Source organism: Papio anubis, chromosome 18 (assembly GCF_008728515.1).
Source record: "Papio anubis isolate 15944 chromosome 18, Panubis1.0, whole genome shotgun sequence".
Lineage (NCBI taxonomy): Eukaryota > Metazoa > Chordata > Mammalia > Primates > Cercopithecidae > Papio > Papio anubis.
Genome location: NC_044993.1, coordinates 3,280,619 through 3,298,545, shown reverse-complemented (window position 1 = coordinate 3,298,545; position 17,927 = coordinate 3,280,619). Strand labels below are relative to the sequence as shown.

Sequence of the window (17,927 nt, the reverse complement as noted above, 5' to 3'; positions counted from 1 at the left end):
TCCTCTCCCATTTAATAATGAGGTGGCCAATACTACTTAAAAAAAGAAATGAGGCAGAGCCTGTTGCATCCAAAGATCCCAAACCTTAAACCTCTTTTACACATAGCTGGGAAGAAATGCATTTACTTTCCCTGGCCTTGGGCCAGTGGGTTGTTTAGAAACCTTCAAGGGAGCAGGAAGATGCAGCCCACAGCACGGAGACGGCCTTCCCGGGTCCTCGAGAAACAGGTATTTCATGCCATGTTGGCACAAAAGCGCCTGCCAACAATCCCTGTGCTTGTCTGTCTGGACTGTTGGGTAATTTTACAAATTGGCTTTTGCTGGCAGGGGAGGTGGGTGGATGTAGGTAGTGGAATATTCCAGTAGGTCACAAGTTCAGATCCAGCCTGGTGGTTGGTGACTTCTGGGGTCATCTGCCCTCTGAGAAGTTGTTTGCTTAAATTGATTGGGACCCTGGATCAACGCATTCGGCGAAGCCTGTTAACCTACTTAATTCCAGGCCTGTGCTACCTGCTGAAGACACAGTGGTGAGCAAGACTGATATCTTGTGTTGATGAAAGTTTAAGTCTAGTAAAAAAGAGAGATCATCATCCAAGCTTTAACAAAGACTGAGGGTGCCCAAGTTCCCCCTCCTCCTGTTTAGTTTCTCACGGTTGGCAAATAAGTCAATAAATAAGCAAATTTTAAAAATATGTATATCTCAAGATGAGGATGGAAACCTCATTCTTGAGTGGGGTTATTGACACATCCAACGTAAGGTCTCTGGGAAAGACAGTGTTCTGGGATAGCCTGTGCTTCCCTTGTCTTCTCCCTGTCTCTGCCAGAACTGAAAGTAACTGGACCCTCAGCAGGAAGGATAGATAGAGCTTACCTGTCCAGGTGCAGGCTGAGGTGCTGAACATCTAGGAGTGAAGATGGGAGCTGCTCCAAGAAGAGGCAGAGAACAGAGCTCGCCTGTAGGACGCTGAGTCAAGTGATCGTGCACTTGTGTCAGACGTCACTGCTCAAAATAGCTGCATGAGAGGCTGCGGTGAGCCAAGGTCGCGCCACTGCACTCCAGCCTGGGCGACAGGGCAAGACTCCATCTCAAACAATAAAAAAAAATAATAAACCAAAATAGCTGTATGACGACTCCTCCTTTTTACTTGGGGGAGAGAGAGTTTGAGGTGGAGAGAGGAGAGATGGGCAGGAAGAACGGGTTCTCACCATGCTTTCCCACTGGTGAGAGAACAGGTACGTGTCCTCCTCTTAGGGAAAATCCAGGGGCAAATACAGGGTGCCAAGAGAGCGAATTTCAGGAACTCCTCCTTGTCCTCAAGGACGAGACCATGGATTCCAGATCCAGAGGACAGGTAGATGTCGGCCTGGCAGAGGTGGGGCTGGGGAGGAGGTTTTCGCTGGCGATTACTGCAGATCAAAATCCCCAAGGAGAAAGAAAATATGGCCTGCCTAGGAACTGAAAGAAGCTTGGAGTGTTCAGCCTAAAATGAGGCATTTTATGTAAATTAGTGGGCATGATTCCTGCTACATTGTATGTACCTGATGGCTTACAGTCATTTTGCAGAAGTTTACTTCTTACTGGGTGGAGACACTTGCCATTTGTAAATGAGAATAACAATTTGAAAGAAGAACAGAACAAGAACAAAACCTCCTATAGCATAAACAGGTATCCCTGCATTAAACATCTCTGAGTGGATTCCTAGGAGCTGAGAGTCCGTGGGGAGGGGGCTGTGGGAGAGGAAGGCTGGAGAGGAAAGCAGGTGCTGATCTCGGGGGATGTTTGCACTTTCTCTTGAGGGCAATGGAGAGTCATTTAAGGAGGAGCTGGTTGTGATCAGGTGTGGGTTGGAGGACATCACAGCTTGCAGGGGGACCAGTTGGGAGCGGCTACCAGCATCCAGGCAGGGAGTGCAGGAGCAGGGCAGTGGTGATAAGGTGCTGCCGGGATCCAAGAGACATTTGGGGAGTGTGATTGACAGGTCCCTGTGCTGACTGGATGGAAGGTGGAAAGAAGGATGAGTTGGAAATGATTCCTGGGGACTACCAGGCAGGAGATGGGTGAGAAGGAGAGGTGAGATGGTGCTGGGAGTCCAGGCAGGGACCTCAAGCTGGTCAGGACTCAGGAGAGAGCAGCAGGCTGGGGAGAGAGGCGGTGATAAGTGTGGTGGTTTAGGACAAGATTCCCAGGGAAGGAGGAGTGTGAGAAGACTTGGAGTAGAATCTCAGGAAACCAGCATATGAAGAGCGAACAGGGGATGGGGGGAGACTGTTTCTTGGACAGAAGGCTCCATGGATCAGAGCCCTCAGCTCTGAGGGCTGGAGGGGACAGAGGGCTCAGCTTGGATGCTCATGTGACATCAGTCAGCAGATGCTCTATTAAGTGCCAACTGTATGCAGAACCCAGCACTAGGAGCTTTGTGAGCCCTGAGGAGGCGTAAGACAGAACCTGGAGGCTTCCTTATTTAATGCTTTTATTTCTCACATACACCACTTGAGATATTCCTTCCAGAACTTTCTGTGCCCCTCAAAAATGGGGATGTGAGCAGCCTGGGTCTGTGGTCCCTGAGTTTGGCTGATCTCAGGACCAGTTTAAGAAGTGAAGAGAGGTGGATGCTGGACCCTTCCCTAAGCAGAGACTAATTCTATATGGGCATCACCTGAAAATATCTGTTGAGAGTACCCGTTTCCTGTTGCCACTGTAACAAATTGTCACAAAGTCAGGGGCTTAAAATCAACACAAATGTATTTTCTCATAGTAATGGAAGTTAGAAGTTCAAACCGAGACTTATGGGGTTCAAGTCAAGATGTCCACAGTGCTGGTTCCTTCCGCAGGCTCTGGGGGAGGACCCATCTTTGTCCCTTCAGCCTCCAGAGGCTGCCCACGCCCCTTGGCTTGTGGCCACGCCACTCCAATCTCTGCTCGTGTCACCCCCTCACCTTCTCCTGTCTGACCTTCCTGCATCCCTCTCACAGGAGACCCCTGTGAGTATAATCTAGGAAAAGCTTCACATCACAAGGTCCTTAATCCTGTCTGCAAAGTCCCTTTGCCAGGTAAGGTCACATTCACAGGTTCCAGGGATTAGGACGTGGACATCATTTGGCGGCCGTTACCTTGTTTATGTCACAGGGGGAAAGACATGCGTCTCTAGGCTGTCCTGCATCATGGTTATTGGCACTGACCAGCCAGGCTCTCCCATGCCCCGGCCACTGCTGAGCCCACCCTGCACCCCGGCTGCCCCCCACACCACCGGAGAGTACCTCTGCTCCACTGGGGCCGCTCAGATCTTCCTTCCTAGATCTTCTCTTCGTGCCTAGTGCAATGCTCCTCAAACCTCACGGCCCACTCAAATGGCCTGGGGGATCTTGTTAAAATCTAGCTCCAGCTCTGCAGTCTGGGGTGGCGCCCGATACTGCCTTTCTAGAGACTTCTGAGAATGCAGATGGCGCTAGTCGTGGATCACATTTTGAAAGGTGAGGCTCGAAGGGGCATATTTCATTGAGTTTCCATTCACTCCAGACCCCCTTTGCCTAGAAGAGCGCTTAGCACATAGTAAGTGCTTGACGAATGCTCATGAATGAATGGTGTCTCCATGGTAACGCCCTGTTTCTCAGGACAAGGATCTCAGCATCTTTTTCCAAGTCTTGTCAATAGGCCCTTGGCTAACTTTGGAGCTGTGAACAGAGATGAACAAGCCACAGAAGGCACCACACTGACTTGATGAGTAACAGACCAGACGGGCAGGCAGACAGTGGCCCCCTTTACCCCTGTAACACGCTACCTCTATTATTTATATGCTATTTGACTTGCTCATGTGTAACTCAAAACCTTAGGTTGTCACACCAACCCCACTAAGCCTCCATTAAATTAGGGACAATTGGGCTGAAGCAGCCCCTCTGAGCCCTCCCCATTGCCTGCGTGCGTTCCTGACTACTGTTAAGTCTCCCAGAGCTTACTGGGAATGATCCCCAGCCCTGCCTGGGCTTGGGAGCCTGCTGCAGACTCACTGCAGGTTCTGTTTATTATTGTAGAGAAGCAATTTTCCAGGGGGTTGAAATACTTGTTAAAATTAAGGTGAAAAATGTAAACCACAGCCAGGCCCTGTCACCTGACGCTTCCAAAGCCTCTTGTTTCTCCAGGCACCCCCTGCTGCAGGTCTCAGCTCCGGTGAAGAAGAAGGCCAGCTGCCCAGCAGACAGGGACAAGGAGTGTGCCCACAGCTCTGGGGCAGGCACAGCTGTCCTAGGGACTGGAAGCACCTGCTGAGCTCGTACAAAAAAGGCCGCTTGGGAAGGCTGAAGAAATCCAGTTGTGTGAACTTAACGAATGATTAGAGGAGAAAGAAAAAGAGCCTGCAAAACCCACGGGCATTTTAGGGACTGACCATCCACTTGGAGTCAACTGTATCTCATAACGAACGAAGTAAATATTCCGTCCCAGCCTGAGGACTCTCGGCATCTTGGCATCTTGGGGTCTGCGTTACATCAAACGGAAAAGATGAAGCATTTTGACAACTTTAAATACCAATGGCAGCGCCTATTCAACGAAAACCACAGAGGGGTTGCCTCCCCTACCCAGAACGCCGATTCTGTTTCCTAGGAATTACTACTTCTTTTTATATTATTATTATTATACTTTAAGTTCTAGGGTACATGTGCACAACGTGCAGGTTTGTTACATATGTATACATGTGCCATGTTGGTGTGCTGCACCCATCAACTCGTCAGCACCCATCAATTCGTCATTTACATCAGGTATAACTCCCAGTGCCATCCCTCCCGCCTCCCCTCTCCCCACAATAGGCCCTGGTGTGTGATGTTCCCCTTCCCATGTCCAAGTGATCTCATTGTTCAATTCCCACCTATGAGTGAGAATATGCGGTGTTTGGTTTTCTGTTCTTGCGATAGTTTGCTGAGAACGATGGTTTCCAGCTGCATCCATTTCTGCAGGCACCCTCCCTCACTTTTTTTTAAAGATGGGAAAGGAGGGCAATTTAGGGAGACTTAGCCTTAAAAGCTCGCTAAAATGGCGCTGGCTGCAGCGGGAGGATGGAGCTGGAAGTGCCCTGTGCTATGGGGGAGGGACTGTCACCTCGGGGCTCTGCAGGAAGCCACATTCTCCCAATTACGTCCAAAGAGGAGTCAGGCACCTTCGGAGATGCCTTCCCAACTTCCTCCAGAGATTAGATTAGCAAATGGGGAAAACAGTAGATTTTTATTAAACATTAATGAATCTGAACTTTCTTCCAAAGCAAGTTCAAGTTCAGGATACATCTTTGACAGTTTTTAGCAGCCAGCTCAGTGCTTGAAGTGGCCCTCCACACATATTTTTCAGATGATGTATCATTTCTCATATAGAAGACGATGGAATGTGGATTTCAGGATCTGGGTTCAAAGCCCAGCTCTTCAGCTGTTTGGGGCTGAGTGATGTCAGGAAATCCCTAATCTGTGGGAATCTCTCCATCTGCGAAGGTGTTAGGAGGCTAAAATAAAGAGGGGACCCTACCAGTTCTCACAGGTGACATGTGAGAAGGCAGTGATGGGAGGCTTGGAGCTTTGATGGAGAAGGGGCTGTCGGAGCCAGGCAGGTGTGGCTGTGATGAACCTCCCTCTGTCTCAGACTCTGTTGCTGTGCAGGGCGATGGGGCACCTGCGAGACATCCAGTCCTAGGGAGCTGTTTATGTTCATGACACTGAGATCATTAAAGCCCTATTGATCCCAGATTAGAAATAGGGTGATACATCCAAGAAGCAGAGACTTACGACTGCGAATGGTGCCTCTCCACCTGGTGTTGTCCACATATCATATCAACAGGAGATGATCTGTGGGAACTGCCAGTGGGGACACCACCGTCAAGGATGCCAAAAGGACTCAGAGACCTGGTTGAGGTCCCAAGATGAAATACCATGGTGGGGACATCCCCTCTGTCCCTTGAGCAAAGGAAGAAGGAATTAGCCCAAGTCTCAGAGCTCATGGGACCCCAGATTCTAGACATACCTAGTTATTCTCATGGCCACTGAAAAAGGAGTTATAGTGTGGATTTCTGCTGTTCAATGAGCTTTGGAAAAAAGTGTTGATGGACATCAGTCAGTTTTAAAAATTATCAGATGAAACTTCCACCTTGTAACTAATTTAAAATAGTATAGACAAAGGTACTTCTGGAGCGGGGATCTCCAGGGCAGCTCACTAGAGCCAGGCGCTGGGCTGAGCACTGTCAGTGCCATCTCTCTCAGTTCTCAGAGCCAACCTGCAGGGAGATATTGCCGCTGCGCCCATTTCACAGACATGAAAGCATGCACAGAATAACTTTAAAAAAACAAACACCAAAAATTGAGCAGAAATAGCGAGTTGGGGAGGAGGACCTTGAAACAGGCAGACGTCACAGCCAGCATGGTTCTACCTGGCTGTCAAATCAAGTCAGGGTGTGTGTGTGTGTGTGCATGTGTGCTAAACACATACTCAGTTCTGCGATTTTTTCATTTGCAGAAACGTTTGGAGTCTATTAATCTGCTGCTCACTTTCGAAAATGCCATCAGCCTCTTTCCGGTAAGCATGTAGTGGGCCCCCTCCTTCCGAAACTGCGGTGTATGGTTGGGAGGTGCAATTGTTTGACCATTTCTGAGTAGCGCGCATTTCTGCAGACTTCTGCCAGTTTGGAGCTGTCGCAGGCAAGGCTGCCGGGGACCTCTTTGCTCCTTTATGTTTGGGCACCAATGGTTGCTTTGCTGTAGGAAAGACGGTGAGATTTCCGGGTAGGACGCAGGCGCTGTTGGCGCTGGGGCATGGCAGTAGCTCTGCTGGCTTGGTGTGAACTGTGCGTGGTTCGGGGGTGAACGGGGTAAATAACTGCACAGCCTGCCAGGCCCTCGTGTGAGTCTAGGACAGATGAGGAACCCAGGAATTTAATTCCAGATGATTACCTCCTCCTTTTGAACGCTGAATCTCGCAGGAGAGCTGCCAGGGCTCTTCACAAATCGAGGGCAATTCAGACGGTGGGTGGTCTCCTAATCACCAGGCAATTAGATGTGAGGAAGCATTTCCCCGCAGACGTGCGCATTTATTCAGCTGCTTGGTGAGCTCAGCGCCGGCCTCCTCTTGCATCCCGACAGCGCAGGAAGCTGGGGGAGCGGCACCCGGGCCTCTGTGTCAGTGCCTGGGAACCGCCTGAGGATTTCTGGGCGACCAGGAGCCAGGGCCGCCACCGTTCCCGGGACAGGGAAGAGGAGGTTCACATTTCACTCCTGGAAGGAGAAAATGGAAAATGTTCTACCAGGAGGCACGAATCACTCTGGCACATGCTGTAATAGCTGCAGCGGGAACGAATTCAGCCCATGACATTTGAATGTACGAGAAATTCTCTTTATAATAATCAGTTTCTCCTCAATCCAGTTGCACCTCTCTCCTGCCCAGCCCCATGCATCAGGGTTTTCAAGAGATTTAATTTTGGTCCTTTACCCTTTTAGGGGGTTGGGCTGAGATCCTTAACATCCTCCAGAGTATGGTAAGGGCCTCAGGGGGTCTCAAGCCATCAGAAATATTTGGGGGAGGGGGTCTGGTGCTCCTTCCACCAGGGTCTCACTGTGGAGGCAACGGTGGTGCACGGTCACATCTCCCGGTCGGGAGGAGCTGTTGACGACACAGGTGCGCGGAGGGGCGGCCAGAGCCTGCTAAGAGCCGCAGGAATGTCCCACCCAAACTCTAGGGCAGGAAGAGCAGCGGGAAGCCGTGGGAGGCCAGCCAGCCGTTTAGCTCCTCCCTGGGAGCCATTCTCCAGCTGAGCTGCCAGAGTCATAAATAAAAATACAGGACGCCCAATTACATGTGGATTTTACATAAGCAATTGTATTCATGTCCTGTGGCTGCTGTAACAAATCACCTCAATCTGGGGCGCTTAAAACAACAGAAATCTGTTATCACAGTCTAGAGGCCAGAAGACCAACGTGGAGGTGTCAGGGCTGGGCTCCCTCGGGAGGATCTTCCTGCTCCTGGGGCCTCCTTTCGGCCTCTTCCTGCTCCTGGGGCCTCCAGGCGTCCCTTGGCTCGTGGCCCCGTTGCTCCAGCCTCTGCTTCTGCCCTCACACGGTCTCTTCCCTGCGCGTCTCTCCTCTGTCTTCATGTCATTCGTATGAGGACATCAGTCACTGGACTTAGGGCCTGCCCTACTTCAGTATGACCTCATCTTAACTAATTACCTCTACAAAGTACCTGTTTCCAAATAGAGTCACCTTCTAAAGTTCCGGGTGGGCATGAACTTCTTGGTGGATGCTATTCAACCCGTAATAACAATGAAAAAGGTTTTTTACTTCTGCAGGACCTATTCTATGCGAAAATAGTTCTTTTTTTTAAATCTGAAATTCAAATATTACAAGAGACCTACTGATACTAAAAACTATTCATTTTTACCTGAAGTTCAAATATTGCATGAGACATAGATATTAAAAGTATTTGTTGTTTATCTGAAATTCAAATATTGCATTGGATACACTTATACTAAAAAGGCATTCCTATTTTATCTGGTAACTCTCTTCCTGCATCCCCCGGCGTCCGTGTGTGTCCTGCCCCTCTACAGTTCCGCCGTCTTGCAGGCCTCCGTGTTTCCATGGGAGAGAGAGAGCGTGCAGGTCACCCACCCCCGGGGCACTGCAAGTGTTAAACCCTCCCCCACCCCTCACCCCCCTCCCCACCCAACTGGCTGCAGGCCCCAGTCCTGTGGGTGTGAGGAGAGCTCAGACTTTGGAAACTGAATAATGCTGCTCTTGCCTTCCTGCATGGGGGTAGGGAAAGGAAATGCTTTAGTGAGATTGCAAAGCAGGGAAAAAAAAAAGGTCAATCAGTAACTCTTTTTTCTGTATCCATTAGAGATTGCTGGTGAGACAGCAGCCACTGCTCCCTGGCCTGAGAATAGGGGCAGCACCAAAGCTGGTCAATGTTTCCTCCTTACAGATAAGGGAGGTGGGGAAGAGGAGAGAATTTGACGACCTTGCTTATTAATTCAGCAAAATGTATTAAGGTTGGGTGTGTGGGGGAGTGTGCAGTGAGCAGATAGGGAATCCACAGGCTGTGACCCATATCCTTGTTTGGGGCAGAGAGACCCAGGCATAGCCACGTAGCACATGGTGTGGAATGGGGTTGCGGCTGCTGTGCCCAGTTCTGTGCAGAGCCCTGCACAGGGCAGTTCTCACGACAGCCCAGCAGGCTCAGTGAATGTCCTGTGGACACCTGAGGGACGCTGAGAGGTAGACCATGGTCCTCAAGGTCACGCAGTTGGTAAGTGAGGGAGTGGAAGTGACTGACTCCCCTTGGCCTGACTCAGAGCCCACACACGTGGAAACCGAAACTCCTGAGGCTGTTCCTTCACTTGGATGTGCATGTATTTCTTCCTTCCTTGAGTAATGATTGCATTTTACCATGGGCTGGAGGCTGGGAGAGGCTCAAGGCCACACACGGCAACATCACACGTGGCCCCAGACTCAATGGATAATACGACAGTCCTATTGCACTTCTAGAAATTCAGGATTAAAAAAATAATAATGTGCATACCCAGGGAGAAAAAATGACAAAGTACCCATCACAAATTACCCAAATAACATGCTTTACCATTTTTGTAAGAAGCAAAAATTGGTTAAAAGTACAAAAAGGAATAGCGAGAAACACCATGGAAAGGGATTCTCTACACTTTTAAACGATCAGGTAAACTGAAATTTGTGTATTAAATTGATGTCTTGGTCTGTTTTCTGTTGCTATAACTGAACACCTGAGACAGGGAAATTCACAATGGAAAGGAATTTCTTTCTTTTTTCTTTTTTTTTTTTGAGACGGAGTCTCGCTCTGTCACCCAGGCTGGAGTGCAGTGGCCGGATCTCAGCTCACTGCAAGCTCCGCTTCCCGGGTTCACGCCATTCTCCTGCCTCAGCCTCCCAAGTAGCTGGGACTACAGGCGCCTGCCACCTCGCCCGGCTAGTTTTTTGTATTTCTTAATAGAGACGGGCTTTCACCGTGTTAGCCAGGATGGTCTTGATCTCCTGACCTCGTGATCCGCCCGTCTCAGCCTCCCAAAGTGCTGGGATTACAGGCTTGAGCCACCGCGCCCGGCAGAAAGGAATTTATTTCTTATAGTTCTGGAGACTGAAAGTCTCCAGAAGGGGCGGCATCTGGTGAGGGCCTTCCTGCTGGTGGGGACTCTGCAAGGTCCCATGGGGGTGCAGGCATCTCAGAGCAAGGGGGCTGAGCCTGCAAGTCAAGCCCTCCCCTTCTCCCCCTGGAAAGCTGCTCGTTCCCACCCTCACGACCTCATCTAATCCTAATCACATCCCAAAGCTTCCACCTCTCCAATACCAGAGGCAGATTTCCTATCCTCTTACTGTCACCATGGGGACTGAGTTTCAACATGAGTTTGGGAGAGGACAACATTCAAACCATGGCAGTTGACTTAATGGATACAAAACAAAAGTTGTATTACAAATGGAAATTCAAAGGTGGTGTCAACCCAGATGCCACCTTCTCCCCCTTGTTTTCAGGGACTAGGCTTTGTTTCCAACCTTGGCTTTCTCAGGGAGACTAGTTAAAGCCCTGCCATCCTGGAGAGACCTGGCCAGCCCTAACCCCAGCCCACCCTGAGGTCCAACTCTAGAGTTCTCCTTACGTCAGATGGCCCCTTATACCCTGAAGCCTTAAACGACACCCACCACCATGATGCTACTGGACAGTGCCCTAAAATCCTCCCAAGAAATGGGTCATTTCATGCCTGGAAGGCAGGAGGAAGCTAAAATCCCACAGTGTTTTCTCCAGTTGTTGGACTGTCTGCCCCACGAGGGAACAAAAGCCCTGTCAATGAGCATGGATCCAGAAGCCTAGGAAATCAGGCTGGAGCCTTCCTTCCTTCTGCTGTCTGCAGTGATCACTCTGGATTTGGGATCCAGCGTCCCTGAGACTGTAAACATCTGGGTGAGAGCCAGCCGTGGCTGAGCCTGTAATTACTGGCTGCAGCCTCCCTACGGCGGCACAGAGGAGGTGGGTGGAGAATGGTTAGCGGGGCCTGTGTGATATGAGTCCCTAAAAACACTCTCAATCAATGGGCAGATTGAGCCTTCCCAAACCATGCCACATACCAGCGACTGTGACATGTGGTCCAAATCAAGTTGGCTTAGCCTTCCATCTGGAAGGATATCATTAGAGGTAGTTGAAACCAGGAAACTTCACACCAAAGACATGAGACCAGAGTTTGAAACAATGTGGTATTCACTTCCAGCTCCATACAGTCCTTGGGTAAATGGTGGCTTAATGTTTGGCCTCAGAAGACTTTGCTCTTTTACTAGAGGCTAAATTTGTCCCCGAGTGCCCATGGCCCTGTGGAAAACTTGGGCTAAGACTTCAGATATGACTTAACTTTTGGTCAAGATACAGACATGCATTCATGCAAGTAAACAGACACATGCCTGTGTGTCTGCCGCGTGCAGGGGGTGGTGGGGAGAGGAGAAGGAAACCCACAGCTTTTCTGTTGTTTCAGGGACCTGTTTCAGGCCTAAAGTTTCCTAAAACAGTCGTGCACGTGTTTGTTCTCCATCCTCACTTCGCTCTGAGCACTGTGAGTCACAGCTTCACGGCAAAGCCCTTGTGTGCAGTGAGCAGTGGTTCACTCCTGGCTTTTGTACATGCAGGTCTCAATGTGCTGTGGAGGAGGGTGCTCCCCAGAGAGCAGCCCTGTGACAGATGGATGGAAGGACCCCCAAATGGCTGAACTGAGAAGAATGAGCATATTAGGAGGCCATAGCATTGGGGAACCTCTCAGGCAGACAGACCAAGCCGTGGAAACTGCAGACTTATTTCTATGTTTTAGTAAACACCTTTGCTTCATTTTCCCTGTCTCCGCCTGGACTGAGGGTCGCCTCACCTCTCCTGGTGTCCAGAGCCTCCTTCAGCACAGATGTTTCAAACCTGAGTTCTCACAAACAACGGAGTCCAGCCCTTCTCAACACGGGAAAGCCCTTGAGCCATCTTTGATTTGTGTGTTTTGATCTAATTGCACTACTGCTTGTTATGCTTGTTTTTAGCAGTGAGTGCTGGTTTAATTTGTTCCTTTCTGGTCTCCCAGCCCCACTCCAGAATTTTGGCTCCAGGAGAGGAGGGGCCCTGAACTGGCATTTTCAGTGATGCATCCCAGTGCCCTGAATCCAGTAAGCAGCCAGGTGTCTGTTGGCTTCATAGTTTAATGACCCACAATTTGAAGAATTGCAGAGATGAATTAAAATGTTAGAGCCCCTGAGAGGCTCCCCGATCCAATTGCACTTCCTGCTTAAGAAAAGTAAAGAAAAACAGGAATGAAAACATAACCCAATGGGTTAGTTCCATGCTGGCCATTGACGAGGTTGCAGCCACCACCGGAAGAAGGCCAAACGGTTAGAAAGGTGCGACGGTGAGGAAGATGAGCCTCATTATCGACTGTCACCCACAGCCCTGCACAGGTGCTCAGAAAACACTTGATGTCTGGTTGAGGTTTGTGGAGTCCTAATTAGGGAGGGGGAGTCAGTCTGGCAGGACCCAGGGAAAGCAAAAAGAGAAGATAGATAAGCTCCAAGTCTGCCTGTCTTCGTGGTCCAGAACACATAGTCATCCTGCACAAGTAACTCACAATCTTCCTGCGTCCAGCTGTCATTAGACCCTTGGCTGACAGAAAAATGCACGTTAGCGAACCACAACCTTGTTGTTATTAGTACTGCACATCACTCTCTCCAGCACACAGCACAAGAACCACGCTATAACGTCCCCAGCAAGCCTTTGTCTCCTTGCCGTCAGCTCCTCTCTTGCTGGCCTGCCTGTTGTCTCCTTGCCATGTATTTTCCTACTTTAATAAATTTGCTTTTCTTTCTTTTTTTTTTTTTTTTGAGACGAAGTTTCGCCTCAGCCTCCCAAGTAGCTGGGAATACAGGCGCCCGCCACCCCGTCCAGCTAATTTTTGCATTTTTAGTAGAGACGGGGTTTCACCATGTTGCCAGGATGGCCTTTTCTCTTGACCATCTCACGATCTGCCTGCCTCGGCCTCCCAAAGTGCTGGGATTACAGGCATGAGCCACCGCGCCTGGCCTAAATCTGCCTTTCTTTATCTGCAATGGTCTTCACCCTGAGCCGCTGGCCCCAGATAGTCACTGCTCACTCATGACAATATTTCACCACTGAGATCATTTATCCTTGAAAAAATGAGTAGAATGGCCACAGAATTGTGTCCAAAGAATGAAGAAGCAAAACAGTCTTGGAGCCTTAGGAGCAAAACATCTCCATTACTAATATCCTCCCAAGCCCACCAAGCCTCAGCCAGGAATGGTTCCCCACTTGTGAAGTGTCTGATAAGTTCGTCCTTCCTTCCTTCCTTCCTTCCTTCCTTCCTTCCTGCCTTCCTTCCTGCCTTCCTTCCTTCCTTCCTTCCTTCCTTCCTTCCTTCCTTCCTTCCTTTTCTTTCCTTCCTTCCTTCTTTCCTCCCTTCCTTCCTTCTTTCCTCCCTTCCTTCCTTCTTTCCTCCCTTCCTTCCTTCTTTCCTCCCTTCCTTCCTTCTTTCCTTCCTTCCTTCTTTCCTCTCTTCCTTCTTTCCTTCCTTCCTTCCTTCCTTCCTCTCTCTCTCTTTCTTTCTTCTTTCTTTCAATCTTTCTTTCTTTCTTCTTTCTCTCTTTCTCTCTCTCTCTCTCTCTTTTTACACAGTCTCACTCCGTTGCCCAGGCTGGAGTGCAGAGACACAATCTCAGCTCACTGCAACCTCTGCCTCCCAGGTTCAAGCAGTTGTGCCTCAGCCTCCTGAGTAGCTGGGATTACAGGTACTCGCCACCACATCCAGCTGATTTTTGTTTTTTTAGTAGAGGTGGGGTTTCGCCAAGTGGCCAGGCTGGTCTCAAACTCCTGACCTCAGGTAATCTGCCCACCTCAGCCTCCCAAAGTGCTGGGATTACAAGTGTGAACCACCACACCTGGCTCATTCATTCATTTATTCATCTGGTAAGTATTTATTGAACATTGTATTCATTAGCTTGGGCTGCCATCACAAAGTACCACAGACTGGGTGGCTTAAATGACAGAGATTTATTTTCTCACAGTCCTAGAAGCTGTAAGTCTGAGATCAAGGTGCCAGCAGGACTGGTTCCTTCAAGGCCTCTCTTTTTGGCTTGTAGGAGCCGTCTTCTCTCTGTGTCCTCACAAGGTCGCCCTCCGTGTGTGTCTGTGTCCTCATCTCCTCTAATTATGGGGACACCAGTCCTACTGGATTAGTTCCCACGCTGGTGACCTCATTCTACTTTAATTACCTCCATAAATGCCCTATCTCCAAACAGTCACATGATGACATCCTGGGGGTTGGACTTTGACATGTGACTTTGTGGGGGATGCAACCCAGCCCATAATAAACAGCAAATACATTGGAGCTTCTCGAAGATACAAAGCCATTGTTGTGCATCTCATACCCTCGATGGGGAAGGAGCCAGTAAGTTACAGAGATCAGTAACGCAGGTGGGGACGAAGGTACAGAGGAGAGCCAGGCAAAAGAGGCCTGTTGGAGTGCGGGTGCTTGGCAATTTTAGAATCTGAGGTCCAGGGGAGGCCGGACTTAAAAGACGATGTCTGGGCCAAGTGCAGAGAAAGGTGACGGATGAGCTGGAAGGAAGCCTGGGAAAAGGCACCTTGGGCGTAGGGTTTTGAGGCACAACTGTGTCCTGCCTGTGGCACAGGAGCACTGGGGCCGGCGTGGCCCATGTGGCCTAGGTGGAGGTGGCAGGGGAGGCGGGAGAAGGGGTGCCCTCGAGATCTTGGGAGGCATTGACCACGGAGAGGCCTCAGGCTGTTACTTCTACTTTTGCCTTTTACCAGTTAAAAGCATCCTCCCATGCAAAGGCTTGAGAAGGATACAGTGGACTCTGGGGACTCGGTGGGGAAGGGTGGGAAGGGGATGAGGGATAAATGACTACACATTGGGTGCAGTGTATACTGCTCGGGTGATGGGTGTGCCAAAATCTCACAAATCACCACCAAAGAACTTAGGTAATCAAATACCACCTGTTCCCCAAAAGCCAATGGAAATAAGAAATTTTAAGAACCAAAACAAAAAGCATTCTCTCCTTAGCATTGTGTCCGAACAGCGGCAGCTGCGAGGACCTCGCCGTTTGTCACCCTCAGAAGCCATGCCTCTCATCTGGGGCCTTGATCTGGCATCCCCGGCCAGTGCAGCCCCTTCAGCCATGGGATAGGTGGCGGGCGGAGGGGCCAGCCTGGCTGCCTGGCATCCCCGTGGTTCTTGTAATAAATAACAAGGCTCACTGACAAATTTGCTGTTTTCTTATACGACTGCCACGCACGCTACAAAGTGTGAGGCAAACCACAAGTCATCAGCGTCACAGCAAAACAAAAACAGACACACAACAGAAGAAACCACGCTGGTGAGGTCAGCAGGGTAAGTTCTGCCTTGTAGGGTTTGCTGGGGGGGGAGAAAAAAAAAAACCTGGGAGAAGGAGACGTGGGGGCGGGGAGGGCTGAGGTCAGAGCCAATATTGAAAGAAATCTATTTGTGGCTGTGGGCAGGACGGGGACGGCGGCAGGAATTTAAAGAGGCAGAAGTTCATTTCCTGCGATTTATGGGACTTTGCTGACTTTCACGCTCCGGTTCTAGGGACAGGGAGACCCTCCCTGCAGGAGCTGCTGCTAGAGGGAAAGGCAGCGTTGGATCCGATGCCGGCCCCAGCCTGGGAGACCTGCTTCCTCTGCGACCTGTGTTCAGGAGCGAAGTGTTGAGACCAGAATCGTTCGGATGCAGGGCTGGTCCCTGTTGATTTATGACTCAGGCAAACAGTCCATTCATCCGTCCGCGGCTCCACTTCTATCCCCAGCTTACTGGAGGCAGAAGAATGTCCCCGGGGAAGTGGTCTGAGCTGCTTCCTGTGGTCGCCCCATTGCTCGGGGTGGGGGATCCTATTTTTAGAGGGCCACCATTGCTATGAAGGTCCAGCCAGCTCATCGGCACCGTGTGGCATGGTGGGACGCAGCACTGAAATTCGAGGGGGAGCTGGGCATTCATAGATGTTTCTTACAAATGAGAGAGGCCCTGATTCTAAGGCTCCATTTCCTCCTCTGTAGGTGGAAGATAGCGGAGACTATGCAGGGAGGCTCAGCTGCACCTGACACACAACAGAGGTTCTCCAGGAACAGGAGATGAATGAGTACAAAATCAAAGAGGTGATTTCCCTCTTCCTCCAGCAGACAAACCCAGAACAGCAAAGATCCCTTGATGAACTAATGTAACCATATCAGGCAAATTGTACCCCCTTGTCTGTCTTTCGTTCTCCCCCAGGCACACTTGCCAGCTTCCTCTTTCTATGTCCTCCTGGGCATATCCAGCCTTCATCATGAAGTCGTGTCTATTTTCCACTTGCACACTTTCCTGGAAGACTCTTGGACAGCGTATCAAGATCTCTCATTTTCTGGCTTGAACTCACTGCAGACTCATCTTGTGGCAAAGCTCACCACCCACCATGCCGGGCCTTGTCAGTGCCCTGGGGCAGCGTGGATGGGCTGCCCACGCTCTCAACTAACAGACGGCAGCAAAGGCCATCACCTCCTTCTGAAGGAATCAGAAGCTGGAACCAGGCCAGTGTAGGGTGGGACCAGAACTGATGCCTGGACACATGACCATAGACTGTCCTTGCTGCTGGAGAGCTGGGGACCGCGCCATAGGAGGTTATGTGTGGTTATCGCCTGTGAGCCACCAAGACCTTCATTTCCTCATCTGCCTTTACTTTGTGTCTCCTCTGAACGTGATCCTGTGTTCTGGGTTTTTTTTTTTTTTTTTGAAATGGCAGCATTTCAAATATGCTGTTTTTTACCATCAATCATTTCTTGCCAGCTGGGTGCAGTGTGTGACACCTGTCATCCCAGCCCTTTGGGAGGGCGAGGGGGGGGGGGTGGATCACAAGGTCAAGAGTTCGAGACCAGTCTGGCCAACATGGTGAAACCCCGTCTCTACTAAAAATATAAACATTAGCCAGGCGTGGTGGCCTGTGCCTGTAGTTCCAGCTACTCAGGAGGCTGAGTCACACGACTTGCTTGAACCCAGGAGGTGGAGGTTGCAGTGAGCCAAGATTGTTCCACTGCACTCCAGCCTGGGTGATAGAATGAGAATCTGTCTCAAAAAAAAGAAAAAGAAAAAAGAAAAAAAGTTTCTTGCCTTGGTTTGAGTTGCCAGAAGCAAACTCTCGATCAAGGGTTCGTGTATCTGGGAGGTGATCCCTGGCCATGCCTGTAGGAGGGTGGGAGGGGAGGCAGGGAAGGGAAGGGCCCATTGAGGGCATGTGATCCCAACCAGCGTCACTCAGGGCATTTGGACCCAAATCCTGCTGGGGGCCCTGGACAACAGCATAGACACCTGCCCCAGTTACCCCAGCTCCCTTCAGTCAGTGGCCGAGAGATGTTCGGGGACAGCTGTGGCTGGGACCTGATGATCCACCAGCTCTGGGGCAAGGCACAGTCAGGCACATTGATGCCTCCTGGGCTCCAAGGGGCACCGTAGGAGGCTCAGGTGGTTGGGGGTGCTCCCAGGACAGAGGTGGGTGCTCCTGGGAGCACAGAGGGGTGGGACTTTGAGAGTTAGGCCAGGAATCTGGGCAGGGATCCTGCACGCCAAGGTGAGAGAAGCCAGAGCAGTACCAGGACCCAAGCCTCCTCTGGTGCCAGGCCCTGGCTGCACTGCTCCTGTTCCCGCTCCTGTGCCCCTGCAAGGAGGGCATGCTGTTCACTGCTACTTGAGGCTCAAAGAGGGTATCTATGACCTGTCAGTGAACGGACCAGAGTATAGGGAAGTGGATGGGAGGGGGGCTGGAGGGGCAGGGCAGCTGCTGAGGGGTCTTGCTTATCATGGTAAGTGCCACTGTGTGATGCTGGGTCCTGGACTCTGAAAGCCAGGGGG

General features: G+C 50.4%; 2 long non-coding RNA genes across 3 annotated transcripts; both read left to right on the top strand.

Moving 5' to 3' along the window:
- Positions 1-730: 730 nt before the first annotated feature.
- Positions 731-13,371, top strand: LOC110742071. Of its 2 annotated transcripts, none has more exons than XR_002519347.2 (3): positions 731-1,233; positions 6,485-6,544; positions 11,656-13,371. It is a non-coding gene; the product is annotated as an uncharacterized LOC110742071 (long non-coding RNA). The 2 variants fall into 2 exon arrangements; XR_004179708.1 differs by lacking the exon at positions 731-1,233 and adding an exon at positions 4,712-4,752.
- Positions 13,372-13,933: 562 nt separating this feature from the next.
- Positions 13,934-16,939, top strand: LOC103880599. Its single transcript, XR_641715.4, has 3 exons — positions 13,934-15,422; positions 15,639-16,201; positions 16,317-16,939. It is a non-coding gene; the product is annotated as an uncharacterized LOC103880599 (long non-coding RNA).
- The last annotated feature ends 988 nt before the right edge of the window (positions 16,940-17,927 follow it).